Source organism: Buceros rhinoceros, unplaced genomic scaffold, assembly GCF_000710305.1.
Source record: "Buceros rhinoceros silvestris isolate BGI_N320 unplaced genomic scaffold, ASM71030v1 scaffold31542, whole genome shotgun sequence".
Taxonomy (NCBI): domain Eukaryota; kingdom Metazoa; phylum Chordata; class Aves; order Bucerotiformes; family Bucerotidae; genus Buceros; species Buceros rhinoceros.
Window position 1 is genome coordinate 22,234 of NW_010397726.1, and position 8,749 is coordinate 30,982.

Consider the following 8,749-nt stretch of genomic DNA (forward strand, 5'->3'; position numbering starts at 1 on the left):
GGTGCTCTGCTACCTTATCGCTACGTGTTCAGAAATGGCTGGGTTTGCTCCCCGGGGTCTCCGTGTTGTTCAGCTTTGCTGCACAGCTCCTATTGCCGGAACGGGGCAGACCCCGACCACAGCCGCCACTGTAAAAATAAACAAATCCTTCCGTGGCACCTCGGGGCAGCCCTTTCGGCAGGAGCTGGCTGGCGAGCAGAGGTGCTTGGGGACGAAAGGCCAGGTCAAATCCAGGTTTCCAGCTCCACCAGCTGCAGTGGGAAGAGTCTTCATCTGGTGCATATGTAGAAGAGTGGAGGTCAGTGCTGCTGGGCTTGTCACCCTCGATGTGACCGCGGAGGCTGGCTGGCTCCCGCCCTGTGCTGCCCTGAGTCCTGCTTTGTTCTGCAGCCCTGAGCCCCTCTGGTGCTGTAAGGCCAGGCCATGAGCACACGGGTGCTTCTGCTCCTTCATGGGACGTGCCACGCTGCAGCAGCAGGACCACGCTGGCTGTCCCGGGCTTGGTGGAGGAGGCTGAGAGATCAGAACTGGAGCACGTCTCCCTGGAGCCTGCCCCGGTGCTGTTACAGGGACGGTCTTACTTGTGGTGTCAGGCCTCCACTTTCACCCTCCAGACAGGCAGTTTGGGACAGCTGTGGCAGTGCAGACACCCCGGCTGCTTGCTCGGAGCTTGCACAAAAGGTCGGGGGCGGCTGCCAGGTTTCCTCCTTTCCCGAGCAGGAGGTTTTAAGTGCTCTCCTATGCTCCAGTGCAGCAGAGAGGTATGGTGGTTTGAAGACCAGGGCTCAGAAGCCCAGTCCTTCTTTGGAAGGACGAGTCTTAGCTGGGCTTTGTCTGACTTAAAGCACTCCCTGTGCTTTATTTGCGCTAGGTTTTGGCCAGGTGTTTGTGCCAGGCAGCCGAAGCTGACGCACAGAAAACAATGCCCTTACCGCTCATGAATAAGAGAAGATGCTGCTCTTTGGGTGATGTCATGGCAGAGACGTGCAGAGGGATTTGTGCAGTGCCGATCGATATGGCTTTGCTGTGGCACATCCAAGAGATTTGGGTGATGTCATGGCAGAGACGTGCAGAGGGATTTGTGCAGTGCCGATCGATATGGCTTGGCTGTGGCACATCCAAGAGACTCCTAATGCCTGCAAATAAAATCCCGTTGAGCCCTGGAAGGGGGTTAGTCTGTTAATAACCCGGGGCAGAATATAGATGCCTATTTCTAGCACCGGGAGCTTTGCACGTGAAAGGTTCAGCTGCTCTCCTCTGTCCTGTTGTGTTCTGACCTATTGTGGGACTCCTGCCTGGCAGTGGCTCTCTGAAAGCTCGATGCTGGGGTGGACTCAGGCTCCAGTGTAACTGCTGACCATTTTCCCCCCAAAACAGCAAGTTTAGAACTAATGTTGATGGCAACGCGGCTTTACTGTGATGCTGGTTGGCAGGGCTGGGGTGTCCCTGCAGGTACCGTAAGCCCTGAAGTGGCAGCAGGGTTAATTTAAGCCAGAAGATGACAAGCTTGTGAGCACCCAATGTCCGAGCTTAGCATGCTGACAGCTGCTAAAAAAAGTGCTGAAGAGACTGGCAAATATAGTAATGTGAACGGTTTCCCATCTCCTCTCCTCCGGGTGAATGTTTCATCTGTAGCATTGCACGTGGCAATGTGCGACTGGAAAAATACTGTCTGCTCAGACAAGGTGTGTATAAAAACCACGGCCCCCTTCTGGGAAGCCAGAGAGATCTCTTGTCTCAACCCTCAAGTCTTTGTTAAACACGAAAAAGACTCTTTGTTCCGTGAAAGATCAGGCTGTCAGGAACAGATTGCTGGGGTTACAGTGCTGTTGCCTCTCCCATTTTAAACCTGAGCATCTCCTGCGCCGCGAGGGTAAGGGACCTTGGCAGAAGAGACAGTGTTTTCACAGATTCAATATAGCTGAGGGCTGTCAGCCTGATTTACAGCTGGGCAAGGTGGGTTTTGAGAGGAAATGACAACTCAGTGGTTATTGCTAGAACTTCACGTCACTTTTGTTCTGATTGTTGGCTCTTGATAAACGACAGCACTACAGGTATTTTCCTCTGAATTTGCTGTTCCATCCATCAGTCTGTGCAGTGTGTGTCCTCGCAGCCTGCCCAGTCTCCCGTCTGAAACAAAGGCTGATTTGCCGCAGATCCTCCCTGCGCCGAGGATGGCGGGTGCAGCTGTGCGGAGGCAGGGAGGTGGTGGGGGGAAGGTGGGGAGCTCCTGTCCGCAGCAGGAGGGCAGAGGTGGTTACTGCTCCAGGGGTGTTGGGGCCACGGAGCAGCAGGTCCACATCTGCAGCTGCCCTTGGCCGTGCCAGTGGCTGTTCCCTGTGCCTTGGCACTGGTCTAGCGTGGGAGCTGTGCAGGGCAGGCGCTCAGGAGGCCAAAAATAATGATAACGGTGCGTTAACCCTCGCCAGTGTTGCTGTGGCAGCACATCCAGAGGCTGAGAAGACGGCCGTGTGGCTGCAGGTGGAGCAGGCGACAGGTCAGGGCTCGCGCCATGGCCCCAGGGCTGGAGAGGCACCGCAGCTCTGGGGGAGCTGGGCTTTGCCAGCTGTGGTCAGGGTTGTAAGGTGAGTCAAAGCCTCCGTGGGTCAGCACCTCGTGGTGGGTTGTTTTACAACAGAGAAAGCAGGGATGTTTCTGGTGTTTCCCCTCCCCAGCTCCGAGGACTGTCTCAAACCTGCTGTGCTTTTCTCTTCCCCTTGGCTGTCGCTGGCAGTGGGATGCTGCTTCAGAAGGTGCCGCTGGAGATGCATTCACACCGCACTGAAAATGGGACCTGGGCTCCAGAGGGCAGGTAAGTCCTGGGGCTGTCCCTGAAGTGCGGCCACTGGTTCTGCCCGTTGCGGGTTGTGGCTCCTCAGCTGGTCTGAGCACTGGGTGCTGCTCCAGAGCTGCCTGCTGTGAGGCTTTGCTTGGCTTTATTTTTGAAGCATCACCTGGAGGGCTGCACCGAGCCCAGATCTGAGGAGCAGAGGATGGTGCCTTACGGGGCTGGACTCTGCCCCAGAGAAGTCCCAGGTACCTTCCTCCTCCGCAGCCCCATCAATGCAAAGTCTGTTTCCATGAGCAGATACCCAATAACACTGAGAGGAAGCATTGCCTCTTTTTTTCTTTTTTCCCCTGCTAGACCTTATTTATTGAAAGCAAAATAAACCACGTGTCTTGGACAAATATTATGACATTTCATTATTCACACTAAGCATGATAAGTGAGCTGTTTTAGGGACCGCGGTACAGGATTTATTTAGCTTGGATGTGCATATAAATCCAGTCTTTGGAGGAAGCACTGTAACTCCACAGGAATGCGGATGCTCTCACATCCACTGGAGCAGATCCAGCACCTAGTACTAATCTCTGCTGGTTTAATGTAAACAGGGCACCCCAGACCATTCATAACACCTTATAGGAACCAGGTGATTTCAGCAGCATCCAAGAAGAGCTGAGAAGTGGAAGGCACTTATCAGAGATCTTTATATGGAGAAGAGAAATTCTGTTTAAGATAAACCAAGATTACAAAGCTCAGGATAAAAAGGAGAAATAGAAGAAATACTCTGCTTTATGTAGGTGCTGGGCATGGCTCTCCGGGGAGCCCTCTCCTGGCTTGGTGGGACCAGGGCACAGAGCGTTTGGGGTACTTGGCCTGATATGGCTGCTGCTTCCATGGCTTATTTTGGTGTCTAGGTTTTAATACTGCTTCAGAGCCTGGGCCGCTTCCCTAGGTCTGAGATGATGGAGAGCTGCTCTACAGAGCAAGCTGTGCTCTCTTAAACACTTGAGCTGCAGGATAAGGTGCTGAAGGCTGGAAAAACGATCATCAGCTTTGCCTTTAGTTATGCCAACGCCAAATCCTGTGAGGTGCTGGTGTATCTGCCGTGGTTAAAGCTGCCTGCAGGTGGTAACCCCGGCTGGGGTCTGGTCCATGCTGGAGATCTTGAGCCAGTTTTATGCTGGGTTTTTCCGAGAGTTGACGCTGGATTGTTTGTGTTTTATGGGTGTTGGCTGACTAGGGCTGTTTATGGCAGCAGAACTAAATGAGTTAATATTCATAGACTTCCTCGGACTGTGATATAAATCACGAGTCGTTGTGACAGTGTGTCCTTGTTCAAACCACAGCATGGCAGTCGCTTAAAGGTAACTGGACAGTCTTGGTGCTTAAGCTTAAGCTTTCCTGAGAGAGCTCTGTGGTTGCCCTCAGCAGTGCAAGAGCAAGCCTGTGCTGGTCGGAGTGATGCAGACCTTGGTGTGCACCCTGGTCATGAAAGCGGCCCTCCATCGCCTGAGCTGTGGTGGTGGCTGAGCTGTGGTGGTGGCTGGGCTGTGGGGATGTATCAGCAGACCAGAGACTTCCATTGAATCCAGACCTGGGCCTGAGCAGCTTTCCAGGTATTGCGGAGTGGCTTTGCAGAATGATTTCTGATCAGCCAGGCAGTATGGAAGTACATGGATGTTAGAAAACCACAAGTATGTGCTGGTGCTGCAGGCAGCCTGCCACAGAGGATATTGCCACCAAGACCCTGCCTGGGCTATGGCAGGGCTGACCACCTTTGAGGTGACAAAGGATTCACGGAGAAAGCTGGCAGCAGTGAAAGCAAAGGATGGTGTAATTGCCTTCACTGTAGCGCTCAGGGCGCGAGTGAGCAGGACGGGAGCGTGCTTTTTGTAAGGCCAAGCCCCAGGCAGAAGAGCCATTGCTTCATGGGGATGTCTGAGAGGAGATGTGACAGCTGCGTTGCAGGGGTGTGGAGGTGTGTCCACCTTGAACTGGGGCTGCAGATCTGGGGTGGAAGCAGGGCAAGGAAGGAGTGACTGGGGGTGCTTATGAGGCTGAAGGAGAAGCTACGACTGAGCCACAAGGAAGCCGAGGCAAAAGATGGCCAAAAATAGAGGGAACAAGAAAATTAGTTGACAACAATATAATAGAAGGAAGGAAGAAGTAGAAGAAGATCCCAGCTCTGTCAGAATCAAAAGAGACTGTATTTCTGTGTGTCCATCCCTCATTGGAGCTGGTATCCATATGTGGAAGAAAGCAATACAGCTTTTCTCCCTCACACACTATTTCTGGTGCTCTTTAAAGTCATGCCCAAGACTCGCTGGTATTTCGTGAAGAAAATGCTCAGTCTTTAGGGCAAGCAGTGCCAGAGGCCAGAAAAATAGATACTTTAATAGCCATGTGATTGAATAAATGTTATTCTTTCCCTTGTTTTTATAGTAAGAGAAAGCTTTATCACTGTGAAGACTGACATCTTCCATCATCTAAGCCCTGCTACTTAGATATGGAGAGGGTCAAGTTGCATGTCCCTGAGGAAAACAAGCCCAACGTGCTGGAGCCTCTGAAGAGCCCCGATGCAGCTGATGGAGAGTCTTCAAAGGCAGCTGGAACCCCTGGACCAGGGCTCCAGCGTGTGGGGTCCTCTGTGCTGCAGAGAGATGCTGCGATGTCTCCTTGCAGAGAGGGGCAGGTGGGTCCCTGTCCTGGGGAAGGACAGCTCAGTAAGTTATTCCAACAATTCATCTTGGTGCTGGAGGTGGAGAGCTGACAAGTCCAGGGGTGTGCACACCTGTGTCACATCCATGGCTGAGCTGCCTGCCCTGAACATGTGTCAGAGCAGTAAACGGCAGGATCAACCAACCCTGTCCCTTGGGGATAAGAAGTAGCCTGAAGTCCTGTTGTTATTGTGGATTTGGAGCCCTTCCTTGGAAAAAGGCAGAATTACTCATCCTCAGGACACAGTGGTTATAAGCAAGGGCAACATTTTCCTACAGTTTTTTCCCAGGCAAATATAAATACACATGTGAATATTTTGTGTCTGTTTTGCCATGGTCTTGGCTGCATATCCCTTCCCCCATCGAAGCAGGGCGATCAACAATCCCGTTTTGACCCTTCCTGCTGGGTTTTCCCAACGATACTGTGCGAATGCTTTGAGGGCTGACACATGGAGAAGGGGTTCACTTTGTTTGCGTGTCTGTTACGAGAAGGCAGACTATAACGGGCTTGAACATGCTGGGGAAGAGTTGAGTGTTGGGAGGGACGTGTCCAGTGGTGAGGATGGAGGGTGGGGACAGTCCTCCCTGCTATGGATTTAGCTGCTGCGGCTGAATGGCGATGGAGGTGTCCAGCACCCCCGTACAGCTGAACAGGAGCCTCTTTGTGATGCCAAGCGAGGTGACATGCAGGTACCCAACGTGCCTGTGAAATGGTGCTCCTGAGGCTCTCACCACCCACTGAAGACGTTTTTCTCTGACAACAGGCACGGCTCCTGTTTTGGACAAGGGAACAATGTCTGGAGGGCTGCTGAGCTGCATCCACTTGCAAGTACAGAGGTGAGATGAACAACAAATGGTACCTCTCAGGGGGGTCTTACAGGGCAGGAAATCCTTCCTTTTCATGGTAAACACACTGGTGAGCAGAGGGGGAGCAGGAGGTGTTGGTGTCCCCTAAGGGACGGGGTGAGGTTTTTTAAAGAGCCATCAGAGCAGAGCTGGGCACTGGCCGGTTCCCATCGCCCAGGTTTGCTGTAGCTCAAGCAGAGCTCTGTGCCGGGGCCCTGTGGCTGCTGGGTCCGTCTCCTTCGCTCCCGCAGCTTTCGCTCCACGTGCTTCCACCTCACCCTCCCATTTCTTGTATTTCACCAAGGGTATTTGTTAACTTGCTCTTAGAGATGGTCTCAAAGAGCCCCTGCAGCCCTGGGCAGCCTCAGGTTTCTGGTCTGGGACTCCACATCACGTGTTTTGCAGTCTGGCTCCCATCTCCAGTGCATAAAGTAGCTGGAGCTGAGGCAAGGCTCCCAGATCACTCTGGATTAAACTCCCAGCCCTCCTCCTTTTACTGTTATTGTTTCTGAGGCTGTATTTTTTTATTGTTTAGCGAAGTGGCTGTAAACTGAAAATAATAACAGTAGCCCCCTGAGGCTCTGAGCCTCTGCTGGAAGCAGAGCTGGACCCTGCTGCACTCGGTCCCGGTGTGCTCTCCAGGTTGTCAGGAAGCAAAACTGGTGATAGCAAAGAGTCCACTCTGGGAAATCCAGGAGAGGAGGTGGGGAGAGGTGCTGACCTGGGCTACTGGGGTCACTGGTGTGCTTGTTGCATGGGAGAGGCGAAGGAAACCCTCGGTCAGACCCCACTGGGTTTCCTTTCCAAACCTGGGAGGCCACAGGTATGGCTTTGTTCCTTTAGGAAGGATATCTCTGAATGTGCAGAAGACCGAGCAGCTGGTTTACGGACAAGCTTGTCAAGGTGGCATTGGATGGAGAAGCTTGGGTGAGCAGTGCCTGGCCGTGAGAGTGTTTACCAGCGCTTAAAATAGCAAAGCTGCAGGTCTGGAGGCCGAACCACGCGTGCAGCCTGAGGTGAAGTCTACAAAGAATTTGAACTGTCAAAAGCAGAGAAGGGCATTTGAAAACATAACACTCTGCTTTCCAGTTCCTTGTGTAACCAAATCAGCTAACCCCTCTGTCATCTACGGGCCAATTCTCCTTTTATAGTAAAAACAAATATTGGAGGGACTCGGGGCCAAACGCTGCGTTTTTCTGCCGATCTGCGCTGCTGGCATGGTTTCAGAGCTGCCGAGTCAAACCTTGACCAGGGCGGGAGAAGTGATGGTGGTTTGCACCTTCCAGAGCTGGGCTGCATCACCGCCACCTGCCAGGGAGGACCTGGGGCACCTCAGCACTGTCGATCCCCCACGTACAGAGCGTGTTTCACCGTCCTTGGGGCTGTGGCATGGACGTGGCTCCAGCTGCTCTTCCCACTGTCATTAATGGACCGTGGCATCTTACGAACGAACCGGTGCTGACCAGGGCTCCTCAAACCACGGACTGCCTGTTTTCTACTCGGTTTAGAAAAGAGAGGGGGAACAGACATAAGCACTCCTGACTTTGTTTTGGATGGTTTAACCACAATGGCGGTTGGTGCAGGAGATGTAGGATATTGCTTTGTGCGCAGAGTAAGGACCAAGAGTTTAAACTTTCTCCTGAGTAGAATTCTTACGAAATAGCCTTTACTTTTAAAAAAGCTTTTGTACAGACTCTAAAGTAGGCAAAAAGAATATTCCATAAAGGTAACTGAAGAACAGTTGTGCTCCTCAGAGCATGGAATGAAAAATAGGTGTTAGAGACAGGCCAGCCTTAAATATTTTATCAAACCGGAATTATTTAACTAGGGTTTTGTTTTGGATGTTGATGTTGATATACTATGTTGATAGTATGGGAGGCCATAGGATCTGAACAGGGGGGATACTGATGCTATCAAAATATTTCAAACTTTGATGTGGACATGATTTTCCACTTCAAAGTACAGTATGTTGTACTCCACATAACAAATAACACAGGGTGAAAAGCCTAAATACTTGATGGACCTTTTTTCTGGGTTTGAGGGCTTGTTTTGGTCCAGAAAGAAGCCAAATTTTTAAATCTTCCATGACGTTTTTCAGAACAGACATGAGGACTCGAGGTCCCGCCTGACCTCGCAGGGCGGGAGGGCTTTGCATCCTCTGTCCCTTCGCTGTCCCCGTGTCCCTGAGCTACGTCGCGGGCACCGCCCGCCCCCTGCGGAGGACGGTTCGGGGATGAGCCGGCTCTGGGAGGGGAGCGCTGCCACATCCCTACCGCAGGGAGCGCTTCATAGCGTTCTTTGAAGCACGGGGCGGATTTATGCTCGAATTTATGTTCTTAGTGACTTTTTCCATGATAATTTCACGGCATCGTGATTGTACAGTAGCGCAAGAAATCGCTCCG